This window comes from Poecilia reticulata, linkage group LG16 (assembly GCF_000633615.1).
Source record: "Poecilia reticulata strain Guanapo linkage group LG16, Guppy_female_1.0+MT, whole genome shotgun sequence".
In the NCBI taxonomy this organism is placed as follows: Eukaryota; Metazoa; Chordata; class Actinopteri; order Cyprinodontiformes; family Poeciliidae; genus Poecilia; species Poecilia reticulata.
This window is the reverse complement of record NC_024346.1, coordinates 27834213-27848129: the sequence shown is the minus strand read 5'-3', so window position 1 is coordinate 27848129 and position 13917 is coordinate 27834213. Positions and strand designations below refer to the sequence as shown.

General features: G+C 37.7%; 1 protein-coding gene across 4 annotated transcripts in view; it reads right to left on the bottom strand.

Annotated features, from left to right (window-relative positions):
• Nucleotides 1–13917, bottom strand: part of fbxl4 (F-box and leucine-rich repeat protein 4) — a 46917-nt gene that overhangs the window by 18383 nt on the left and 14617 nt on the right. The window lies entirely within an intron of this gene.

The window sequence follows — 13917 nt, the reverse complement described above, 5'->3', positions numbered from 1 at the left end:
ATTATTATTAGTCGTGCTGCGACCTCTGCAATTAGCGGCGTAAACACAGAGACCGCTCTGGGGTTTTTTCTCAGCCATCACAACCAGTTCAATAACATGATCTCCTCCCTCAGAGCTTTTGTTCTGCTCGTAGAAGAAGAAAAAGAAGGAGGAGAAGAAGAAGATGAAGAAAAGGATCCACGGCGACTGATTGGACTATCTGGCACTTTTCCCACGACAAGATGGGCTCTAGATATCTCAGCAAAATAAAAATGAATAAATACCAACAAGACGGCAGCAAAAACATTCGGATTCACATCTGTAAATATTGTACAACTTTAAACAAAAAGTTATGGATTTATCCCTTTTTTTAAAAAAAAATTATATATATATATTTTCACTGGGGCACTTTTGTTTTTGTTTTATTCTCCCCCTTCCCCTTTTCATTATTGAGTTTCAGGATCCAGCCTACCTGCTGCCTTGTATTTGCGTGCTGTTCTTTTTGTCGCTCGAATTTAACTCTCAAATGCGATTTTTTCTTCTTCTTTTTTTTTTCTTTTTTTTTTGCGCATTTAATTTGCAGCTCTTGTGTTATTGATTTAAATGTCAGCTAATTCATTTTTGATTTGAGTCACTTCCCGTCCGCTCTGAGTGGAAAACAAAAACAATTCAAAACACAGAAACCTCCAAAACACAAAACAGCGCTTCAGAACCGGAACCGAGACGGATTATTAATATTTAGAAACGCTCAGAAATAATTCAAATGTTCCAGAACGACGCGTTCGATAATAACTAATAATAATAATATATTAACAGATATAATAATAATAATAATAATAATAATAATAATAATAATAATAATAATAATAATAATGATTTTGCACATTTTGTTTTCAAATGATTTTAAAATATATTTCCAAATTTTGCACCCTTTGAGAAAATTATTATTATTATTATTATTATTATTATTATTATTATTATTATTATTATTATTATTATTATTATTATTATTGCTTTATTGTGGAGGGACTATATGGTTACAGCAAGTCGATTTTATTTTTCTATCTTTGTTTTGTTTTTGTTTGAGCTTGTAATTTATTACGTCATTCTTATTTTATTTACGTGACGCAAAAAGATGAGATGAATCTATTTAAGCTAAACTGAGACGCAGAGGGGAGGCAGGCAGCCTGGACTAGCCAGACAGAGTTATGTATATATAAATATATGTCTTAATTCCACACAGTAGCTCGCTTTTGTTTGTTTGTTTGTTTGTTTTATGCAAATATACATATCCAGGGATTTTATTCCCACCTTTCTTTTTATTATTTTATTTTACTTTGTTTTCATTTTCTTCCCTCTCTCCTGTTTCTGCAGAAATGATCACTGGAATCTCTCCTCGGTAGCTTTAATGGAACGATCAGATTTGACTGAAGTTGTGGGATGTAGACCTGTAGCAACCCAACGCTGTGGATTTGTTCTGTTTACTGCTTGTTTTTTTATTATTATTATTACTATTATTATTATTATTTGGGGCATATTCACTGGATGAACTTGGGGTCGAGCTATCAGAGGTGATAAACGCCTGCTGGTGTTTCATCTCTCGCCACATGAACAAAGGGACTTGCACATTTTTAAATAATGAGGTTGATATTAAAAAGGCTTTTTTTCCAATGTCAAGCCTACATGTTTTTTTGTTTTTTTTTAAAGCAAACGCAGAGATAAAGCCAAGAAATGTTCCTGCTGCTGCAGCAGGTTCATGCTGTGGCTGCAGCTCCGTCGTTTGAGAGGAATTAATGGCTGCGAGAAAATGAGGCTGGATGATTGTGAGCTGATGATGTTGTTTCTGCTTCCAAACGGACTGACTTTGGCCCGGAGAGGCCACAGCTTTCATCGAGGGGAGGGGGGTTCGGTTAGGTCTTCAAGCTGGGGCCCGAGGAGCAAAAAGTGGCCCCTGGAAAGGACTGAAAGGGGTCCACTACAGTGACTGCTTTTGACCGCTTAAAAGTGTAAGTGCTTTTATTATTGTTACTATTATTTGTATTTTCTGCTTCTCATTTCAGCTGGTCTGAGATGACGACAGAAGCGATTTCTGTCATTTGTTTGCTTGACCGTAGTTTGCCAGATTCTAAACTTAAAAAGGGGCCAAACGGACCATCTCTGGGAGACAGTAGGAATAAAATCGACACTTGTAAAACGGCAAAAGCAGATATATCTTAAGAAGATACAGTGAAAGCACCAGCTCTCTGTTTTTCTATAGTACCGCTTCTCTGAAATGTTTCCTGAAGGAGGGAAAAACTGTAAGCTGCTCATTTTAGCTCCAAAGTGCCCAAATCTGCCATATTTATTATTATTATTATTATTGTTTTGATTTTCAATCAAATTGTTCCGTTGAGCTGGGAAAGAGATGCTCAGCATTATATGTGGATGAATAATGGGAGTTTTTGTCTGATCAGTCATCACTGACATCAAGTGAAAACACACAAACTTCCTGTTTGTAATCACTAATATGTAGTTTGATTGGTAAAAAAAAAAACAAAACAAAAAAAACTGAATGTTGGCCCTTTAATCTATCCAAACTCTGCTGAAAAGTGATTTCATTAACCTGATTGTGTTTAATCCACAAGTTTTTATGAGGATAGACAGTTTATATTATATCATCCCCACATCAGTTCAGTTGCCTCATCATTCCCCATCATCATCATCATCATCATCATCATCATCATCATCATCATCATCATCATCATCATCATCATCTACATTTGACCTGACCTGCCGTTTTTACGCGTGACACCAGGAAGCAGCTCCTCTCCCTCTCTCTAATATCCCAAGCAGACTTTTCACGGGGCCGCGTAGTAAAAAAAGGGGGTGAAGCACACCCCGGTGCCCTTCATCCGCTCTCTAGCAGATGCAATTAATAGCGCGACGCGTTAATTACACCTTCCTTTTTATTTAGGTGACTTGAAATTTCCCATCAGGCTCACAGAGAGGGAAGAGAGAGAGACAGCAAAAAAAAAAAAAAAAAAAAAAAAAAAAAAGATGAAGAAAGTCTGAAGCAATGGAGGAAAGTCGGTGCGCAAGCGCCATCTAGTGGCGTCAACACGACCAAAGGGTGAGTTGAAGATCTTTAATCGCTGTGATGCAGCCAGAAAAAAAACAAAAAACAACATGGTGCACGGAATCTGAATAATTCTTACTGAACAAAATGCAAGATTGCAAAGGTGTGTGGTTTTAGGGGGGAAAACAAACATAAATATGAAGATGCAGTTTATACTGAAAATGGAAATTTTAGGTTAAAATTTCCAATTGAGAATTTGAAATCTTCAAGATATCAGAACAAGCTTAAAGATGTTCTTAGTTATTTAAGTGGTTAGTGGAGTTTATCCATGTTAGTGACACTTTTTCAGTTTATTCTTAAAAAAAAAAAAATCTGCAAAAGAAATGTACGTTAACTCAAAGTGCTGTGAACTTACTGTACCTGAGGTAAAGCATCTGTGGCAAATAAGTAATGAAGATTATTTTCAGATGGAACAGAATGGGTCAAAGTTGGTCTTTTATGTTTGCCTCATTTTACAGCCACTTATTGATCAACGTGATGAAATGATGCCATGTTTATAAACGGTTCAGTCCAGAATTATTCATACCCTGGCAGAATTCATGTCAAGATGATTTTAATTCAGTCAAGAAGTTTGTCTCTGATAGGCAACGTGACACAATGATGTAAAATAGTATAAAAAAATTTAAAAGCCGTCATTTTATTGACTAACAGAATGTTGAAAATTGTTTACAGCTTTGCCAATAAATAACAGAAAAAAACTTTATCAAGCTGTTCTCATATTATTACTGAGCAGCCATTTATTTTTAATCTCCTTTGGTGTTTTGATTTTTCTTTTCTTTTTTTTCTTTTGAAGGTCAGCTGTCTGTGAGGTTGGGATGGCCTCCTTTCCATCACCCTAATCTTTATCTCCCTCCCAAACGTTGATAAGAACCATCAGACAGAAGAAACCTGTTGATTAAATTTAAAAAATGTTGTTTTTACCTGAATATGCCAAGGGTATGAATAATTTTGGCTTTCACTGGATAGAATAAGATGCAAAAATACAAAATTGAAAATAAAATTTCACTGATGGCAGACATGAGGAAACCTGGTGAGATATCTCTCTGGTGGGGAGGAAAGCTGAGCTGCTCTGGCTGAACAGCTATATGAAATTCATTTAGCTTTTTAAAATATTGTTATTAATAATATGAAATTATCATCAAAACAACGCATCCAATATGAGACTGTGAGCTGGCTGGAGAAGAACTCAGTGATATATGAGCTGAGCCTCTGTTCATGGCCTCCAGGTCAGCAGGGGGCCCCCAAGAGCCCTTGATTTTTTTTTTTTTTTTTCTGAAAGCGTAGAACTGGTAAGCTTTATTGGCTGTTTGTTGCTTGTAGTGAAGTTGATCAGAAATTAGGTCATTTTTTAATTTTCTCCAATTTTTATTTATTTATTTTACAAATATCAGGTTCAAAATATTTCTCATTAGAAAATATAGATTTTATTATTTTTTGACATAAGGTTGAAAACAACTTCTACTTTATTCTTAATGTCATCTATGAAAATGATGCAAACTGACTGAAATTCATTAATGGCTTAAATTCCTTTTCTAAAAATGTGCCATGTTTAGCAGCTAGGTGGCGCTGTGGGGGCTCCGGTTCGGCACTGCTGACCCACAGGGGCCACTCAGAAATCACTCAGCGAACTGGAATCAAAACTGTGGGTTGGTTTATAAACAATAACAGAATTATATTCTGTTTTTTTTTTTTTGTTTGTTTTTTTTAAATAATTAGACAAAATATATTTCAGTTTTACACACGACGGATGTATTAAGGGGGCAGTATTATGTATTTTGTGCCATTTTGTAGCACAATCAATTAGCTATGTTACCTTCAGTTGTTAATTATATCAAAATATGACTTAAAAGAAAGTTGACTTTATAATTTAACTACTCATAATTGGGCTTCTGTCTCTTTAAAAACTCCTGCTCTTTCTGAAACTCCGCCTTCAGGAAGTCATCACGACATGGCTCCTCTATTAACTCTTTACCAGCGTTTCACTGAGAAGTGGCTCCTATAATGAGCTCAGCTGATGCTCAGTTTCAACAGATGTTTGCCAATTGCTGCTGGCTAGTCTGAAGGAGCTGAGAGGGGGAGTCGAAGCTTGGTAACTGCAGCTCCAAGCAGGAACTTTGTCCTCGAAGGCGGAGCTAGGTCCACCCAGGCATTTTGCCCAGATGAATGGTTGCCATGGGAGATTAAAGGATTCCTCAAACATCCAAGAGCGAATCAAGGCAACACTCCAGGTTTGTTTTTGATGAGTGAATAACGCTGTAACATAATGCAAAGCTCACAAAAGTTGATTTTACATAAAACTGCCATTTTAAAGTGGAATATTATTATATTATTTCACTATGCTGTCAGAAGAAAGTGTAACTGGTCAGCATGTTGGAGCAAATGATGACTCAGCTTAAACAACATAAATATAAAAACATGGCCTCACATGTGGAGATTTTCTTCTTCAGTTTGAACACAAAGTCAAACAACATGTCCACCTCAGAGGCTCTGTGTCAATCACTCGTCCAATCTGTACTGCTTCTGTCTTACACGCTTCACACTAACACACACACACACACACACACACACGCATACACATACACACACACACCTCTCATATATAACCCCAACACACACACACACACATACACACACTCAGTCTCAGCGTGGTTGCACCGTTTGACATTGCGGCTGCTCACTCTCACTCAGATGCATCGCGGCTAATTACTCTTTGCACACTTAAGTACACAAATGCGCGTGTGCGTTCATTTGTAAACGAGTTATTGTTTAATTATAACTTCACATGAACTTTGTTGAGCAGCGGGGCGAATCGTGTCTCCCCCTTCAGCGCGTAATTACTCGGACTGTAATTGCCAAGCCTGTTTGCTAAAAAGGCGCTCGTCTCCGAGCCGCGTTCCCTCCTCCACACACACACAAACGCCGTCCGCGGTGGGGGCCCCTCCTGGAGGTTGGGCCCTGGGAGGTTTGCCATGGCTGAAATCTGATCACATAAAATCTAGAGACTCAAACATTTTCACCAATTATGACCACAAACCTGAATGAATTTCATTAGGATTTAATAGATGGTAGTTTGTGAAGTGAAAGGAAAAAGATACCTGGGCCTTTTGCGTTTGTGTTCAGTCCCGTTTAATAAAAACTTTCTCTGCAGTTCCATCGACACGACTCAGGAGTCACCAGCTTCACTCGTCTAAAGAGAGAAACGTTTGTCCATTTTTTTCTTACAGAAAAACACAAAGCTCAGTCCAATGGGATGGACAGCATTTATTCAAATCCTGTCAAATTCCCAACTAATTCTGGACTTTGACTGGGCCATTTTAACTCACAAATCCGCTTTTATCTAATCCCTTTTTTGCTATGTTTACTGTTGCTGTCCTTGTGGAAGCTGAGCCTCCAGCAGGTCGTCTTCCAGGGACCAAACTCCCAATGACAAGCACTCCCACAGCATAATGCTGCCGCCACCATGCTTTACTGTGAAAATGGTACGTTGAGGGGGATTTACAAAATTTTAAATTGAAAGCGTCTCATGTCTTTCTTCATGTCACTTATTCCAGCAGGTAAGATTTAAGCTAAGGTTAATGCGTTCCTGTCCTGGTATTCACTAATTGGTCAGAGTGGATTTCATTTTTAGGGGTATCAGAGTAAAAAGGGGGGGAGGGGTGAACACAAACACAAAAAAACACTTTTTTAATATAAATGACAACATATTTATGTCTCTTCTGTTTTATAGTTATTTATTATTTTGTGTTGGTCCATCAGATAAAATTCTGGTATAAAAAACAACAAAACTTTATGATTGCAATGTGAGAAAATATATTTAAAAATCAAGTACAGTAAAAACTTTTGCGAGGTACTTTACATTTATTGAGCAAAATTTACTTTAAGTGAACTTTACTGTTCGCTCTGTGTGTGGGACCCTAATGACCTCTGACCTCATGTTACATAAAAACCACCGGAAACACGAACACCATTTCACTTTGTTTTGTTAAAACTTTATTTTTAACTATGGCAATGTTGAGTCAATATATTTATATGATTGTTGTTGTTTGTTTTGTCTTTTAAAAAACTTTAGAGTGATGAAGGATTAGCTAACATCACATCAAGCTTCAGCTAATTTTCTAAAGGAAGCTATCTTTGGGAAAAAAACTAATTCCTTCCGATATCGATGTCTGAAGGTCACAAGTTGTTTTGCTTAAAGAGGCGTGTGACTAAATCTCTCCTTTTATTAATAAAATCCTTTTTGTTTTTTCTCTAGAAGGCAGCAAACAAAGACGCGTTGTTTCGAGCCTCCATGGGCTTTTATGAGACAAGCGATCCTGATCCTGAGCGACACTGTTTATCTCTTCAGCGAGAGTCGGATGGGATCTGCGAGCAGCCTCTGTGCGCCGTCGCCTGGTTACAGTAATTATACAGCAGTATCACAGTCAGACTGAGGCGCGTGCAAATGAAAACGGTTCTCCTCGCCGACTTGGTCATGGCGAAGGAAAGCTGCACACGGATTTCTGGGCTTAAATGGATTTGAGAAACCGAGCTCTGACATTCTCAATATCCTGGATTTAAAAACAAAAAACAACAACAACAAAAAACACAGACATATCAAAAATAATAAGCTTTAGACACGACAGTGTGAACTGTCAGGGATGTCTTCATTATTAGAGCCTGAGCTGGGGGAAACTAGAGAAGGAACGCCAAGCCACATAATGACGGGTATCACAGGGAGGCCTCCCTCAGACAGGCCTGAGGAGAGGAGTCCCACCACAACCTCCTGCAAGACGAGGCCGGTCCTCCCGCTCTGCCTGGCGGGGGACGCTGCCAGTGGCCCAGCCAGACACACAAAATAAAAACACAAGGAGCGGGGAAAGTTTGTGCTGCCACCCCAACACTTCCCTGATTCAAACACTAACTGCTTTTAATCATCATTCAGGAACACTTACATCTTTAAAGGGCCTTGTAAAAGTAAACACTTTAACTTTTCCACATTGTGCGACATTAAAACGTAAACATCAGGGAGACTTGAGATAGGCCAAAATGACACAAATGTGCGACAAGTAGGGCACATTTGTGTTCAATCACTTTTGGTTGCAATTTCAACTCCAAGTATTGGAAGTCGACATTTGTCAGGTTTCACTGTCAAATTTGGAGTTAAGTATTTATTTTGCCAACTATAAATATTTAGCTTGGAGATATTGAAGCTCTGTGTTGAGCTCTCTAGCTAAGCATTTAGCTTGGAGCTAGGTATTTAGTTTAGAAACTGAATATTCACCTTGCTAATAAAATATTTAGTTTGAAGTTAAACATTTGATTTGAAGCTAATTACTTTGCTCAGTTTGGAGCTAAGTGTTTAGCTGGCTAATGACAGAGACTGAAGCTACTTTAGCTTCAAGTTATAACTAAGCATTTGACTTGCAGTTAAGTATGTACTTTGCAATCTAAATATTCAGCCTGTTAACAAAATATTTTGTTTGGAGCTAGCTAAATATTTAGCTAGCTAATTATTTTTGGGAAACCCACTTAGGAAAAAAACCCATACCCAACTCTAAACTAAATATCTTGTTCTTGAGCAGGTGATTTCTTAACTAAGTATTCAGCATCAACAATGTATTTATTTTTAAGCTAAATATTTAGCTAGCTAACTAAACATTTTGTCAGGAGCCAACTACTTAGCGGATTAACTAAACATTTATTTTGAAGCAAAATATTTAGTTTGGAGCTAAGTGTTATGTTTGTTAACTTGATTTGCAAACAAAATATATTTTGAAGCTAAATATTTAGCATGAAGCTACATGTTGAGCTTTCTAACTAAACATTTAGGCCAGCTAAGTATCTAGCTGGTTAAAGATTTATTTTGTACTAAATATTTAGTTCTAAAGAGCAGCTACAAGTCTTTGACTTGTGTATATTCATGAATATGCTTTCATCTAAACCTTTCCACATGGGCTGCAAGAAGCTTTTATTTAGGGGCATCAGCATTAAGAACACAAGAAGTCTTCCAATTATTATAGGTGAAAAAAACACATGGCTTACTTTGTATCTTGGTCTGTCACATAAGATCTCATTGAAATTTGTAGCTGTGCTCTGACAAAATGTGAAAAAGTTCCAGTGGTGTGAACAGTTCTACAAGTTGCTGCGTGTCCCCTGTGCTGATGCGTTCTGCTCTCATCTGAGAGCTCTACAACCACAAATAAAAGGCTGAACTAATTGCTATGGATCCCCTGGATACTACATCAGCCTCATAGAAGAGTGTGACAGCGAGAAATCAAGCCGTAGCTGCACGGCGAGCAGCCGCCATGAATCACGTCGCGCTCAGCCGCGGCGTTAAGAGCTGAGGAATAATCATTGGGGAGGCAGTCCAAATTAATACTTCAGCTGAGGCCGCTTCATTCTCCGTCATTAGGGCACATTACAGGGCCACAATATACATCATTAAACCAGGCATAAACAATTCATTAAAAGGCCGTTAAGAAGACAAGCTAATGTCACTTCTCCCTGTGGTATTAATAGACTGTAAAATGGCAGCAGAGTTGAGGCAAAAAGGATCATTCCGCTACAGCTACCCAGTCACTCACCCTGAATATCCCTGAGCTGAGCTACCGATCACACCGCGAAGAAGAGATATGTTTATATTTGTTTTGGCAACATTGGTGTAACGAACTTAAAAAAAAAAAACGGGACATTAAATAGCTGCATGTTAACACCTTTGCAGGAATGAAGCCACTTTGGTCTCTGGTTAGGTTCCGTTGTAATATCTGTGATCAAAACAAAGACTGTGAGGATTGAGGGGAGACACGACGCGTCAGTCAGCAGCTCTCCAGTTTATTCAAACCACCAAGCCAGTGAAGCACACAACCTTCCTCCACAACAACCACGCACGGTGCAAATGTTGATCACACCTGACATGAGAGGGTGAGTGGTGTCGCAGCGGACCGCTCCACCGGTGAAGTACATCACCATAACCTGCTGGTCATTAGCTGTACACTGTAGACATCCAACGTGTTCTTACAGGGACACTTTTATTCACATATACTTGAAATGATACACTGGAGTTTGGTGGATAAATGAAGGGGGAAGAAAAGTTATCAAAATAACTGACTTTAAATGTAGAGGTTAAATGTGAGGTTTTCAACCAAAAAAACCTAATAAACCTGGAAAAATCTTTAAGTGTTTAATAAAATGTTTTACCAGGACAAGAACCGGGCTGGTTCTTCTTCTGCTTACTCCTGACTACCAGTAGTTCATTTTTGTCCTCTTTAGAGGACATTTCTAAACTTGAATATCTCCCACCCACTGTATACTATTTAATTAATTCCTTTTGGTATCTAGAGAGGACATTTAGAGCTTTTCAATGATACCACATGTGAAGGGGTGGGGCTTTTGTACCTTCCTTTTTCTCATTCATAAAAAATTATGTTCATCAGTACAAGCACATTTTATGGGAAGAGAAAAAGTAAGTGCATTAAACTTTTTATTGTGCAAATTTTGGTTTAAAATTTTGTTGGCATATTCTAATCAAGTCTCTTAGCAGCATATTAAAACATTCTATGAATTATTTTGACTGTATTTTATCGTAGTATTTAAAAGTTGAAAAATTGTCCTCTGTAGTKGACATTTGTAATTATTTTCTGTTTTTTCTGTATCCATCCATCCATCCATCCATCCATCCATCCATCCATCCATCCATCCATCCATCCATCCATCCATCCATTTTCTATACACTTTTGTCCCTTAGTGAAGTTGGGAGGGTTGTTGCTGCCTATCTCCAGCTAACATTCTGGGTGAGAGGCGGGGTCACCCTGGACAGGTCGCCAGGCAACACAGAGACAGACAAACAACCATGCACACTCACACCTAGGGAGAATTTGGAGAAGTCAATTAACCTGACAGTCATGTTTTTGGACTGTGGGAGGAAACCAGAGAACCCAGAGAGAACCCACCATACACAGGGAGAACATGCAGACACCATGCAGAAAGACCCCAGGCTGGGAATCGAACCCAGAACCTTCTTGCTAGGCAACAGTGCTCAGTTTTGTCAATGTGAAATTCATTCTTATGTTGATGTTTGGATATTTTCTTTGGGACAAACTGGTTGCCATCAAGGTTCAATTTCAAATGTATGGGGTTCCGATGTCCACTGTAGTGGACACATCATATTTCAAAACTTTTTTTTTTTTCCAAAAAAATGTTTTCAGTATTCTAATTACCTTACAAAGATTGTGGAATTTAAAAAAATGGTGATTGGACAATATTTTTTGCTGGTAGTCAGAAGGTACAGAAGAAGACAAAAACTTAACTTCAGACCAGAAGTGGCAGTCAGGTGTAAAAAGCCTTAAAATAAATTCAGATCCAGTATTTAATTTTAGTTCATTTATTCAATGATGGAGGAGTAATAAAAAAACTAAAAAATAAATAATTATTGGCATCGATCTGCTGGTGGGGGTTGTTTGCTCTGGTGGTTACTGGTCACTGGCAGGTTGTCAGGGCAACTCAGAGGCACACAGGACAAACAACCAACAACCAACTCAACCTTAGAAACTGTTGGAGGAAGCCGGAGTACCCAGAGAGAACACCTGGCTGCTGACGCCTTAACTTTGTCATTTTTAAATATGAAATATTTTGATCACTTAAGTTTATTTCAGTCTTATTCAAGTCATTTCTTGGATGACTACCTTTTTTTTTTACTTTTACTTGAGTAAAAATATGTAGTAGTGCTACTCTTTAGTACAATTTTCAGGTATATGGATGATATCTGTATGCAAACCAGTTGTCTGGGTGTGAGGCAAAAAAAAAAAGTTTGCAAAACTCAACTAGGACTTTCTGGATGTTTCAGCAGCAGACAATCTATAAAACAAAGATCTGGAAAATCATTCCCAAAGTTAAGCAAGGTGTTGGATCTCTGATGTTTCTCCTCCAAAAGCCACAATGATCTCGTTAGAGTGCAAAGTATCATGGATACAATCGTCTAATTGAAAACGTGTTTTTTAGCCAGATACAGGTAAAAAAAAATATTCAACCAAATCAACGCAGAACTTATTCGAAGGCTTTTTGCACATCTTTAACAGCGTTGACAACAAATGTAACCAGCAGCGTTTACAGAGTGAACTCCGCTGGATGGCGCTCCACACAGGAAAGTATAAATAAATGTCATTTTTGCATATTAATTTGCATGGCTGATGCGCGGCGCTCAGAGCGGTCAGACCCAGCCCAGGGCCCCGATTCAGCAGAACACTGTGAATTCCTTTGGTAGGAGGGGCTTCAGAGCAACAATCTAAACTCAACCACTTGAACATCTCGCAACATTCATACGGGAGAATAAGGCACAAATATTTACGACTAGCAGGTCCTTCGAAGAAAAGTTCAGGTTTTCTTACTGAAAACAAAGAGGGGGGGGGATAAAACCGCTTTTCAAGCCGACTCCCCCAAAGTTTCAGTCACTGAAATAAATAATCAGCAGATTTTTCTAAACAGCAGCAGCATCAACATACATTTCAACTTCCTCAGTTACATTAGTGACTGTTGTTGTTAAAGCTGACTCAGTCGGCTGTAAGTTACAGTACATCCGTCCTTTGATTGTAAAGTAACTTACATTATTAAAAAAAAAAAAAAACAACAATATGATGCTGATATGTATGTACAGAATGGACAAGCCCTGAGTTTGATACACGTTGACAAACCGTCCTTGGTTTAAAAGGGCAGGGCTCCTTTACAACCATGACCTCCGTTTTAATGAGAATTCATTCAGTGATGAATTCTTGAGGGGAAAAAAAAAAGTTTAGAAATCGCCCCTGCTAAAGAAGCTAAATATTCAGAGTTTTAAATCCATGTACGTACACGGAAAGTTTAATGGAAGGAAAAAGAAGAGGTAGAAAAAGGAGCAGTAAACTTTTTCTATTTCTGAAATAAAAAGGTGTGAATCCTTATTGTAATGGTTTAACTTTAGAGGAAAACAGCAAAAAAAAAAAAAATCTGATAGTTTGGTGAACTAAGAAAATTCCATTTAAATCAACAGCTTCATGTTTGTTTTCTTTCTCTACCACTTTTACTTCCAACCACTAACTTTCAAGTTGATGCCTGTGGATTTTTCAACTCTGCTTAATATTTACATTTTAAAAGAAAAAAATGAAATAAAACAAGTTTGATCATGTTCTTTACGACCAGTATTTGCCCCCCTGCAGACTTGTTAACTTTTTTTTGTTTTGGTTGTTTTTCTGTTACTTTTCCCAATTATTGTTAAAACAATAATTAAATAACATTTATTTATTGTTATAAGATTTATTTTATAACAATAAATAAAGGTTATTGTTACAAATAGGAATTTCATTCATTCATTCAGTGAAGTCATTCAAACCAACATGGTCTCATTTAACATAAAATCTTAATGATCCCCAGTGGTTTTAGGAAATATTCTGACTTCAAACAGTCAGACATGGTAGCAGCAGTATGATGCTGTGGGTCTGTTTGCTGCTCCAGGACCTGGACGACCTTTGCTGTAACATGCTGTAACATCTTCTTTCTGCCAGAAAATATGACCAAATCCTACTAAGTTCCCCTCTGAATGTTTTCAAAAACAAACAAACAAAAAAAATTGATGGTTTTGTTTCGACTGAATCCAAAATTTCTCCACATCGACGTAAAAAGAGTCACTGCCATAATCAGCGAAATGGTTCACACATTTCATTGGCTTTCTATTTAGTCCAGTTATTTGACATTAACATTCGTCTGATTGTCTGAAGAAGAAGAAAAAAATCAAGTAAAGACGGGGAATCTGAAAGGGGGCAAATACTTTTCCATAGCATTTCATCCAATGAGCAACAAGGTCACTGACTGTTTCT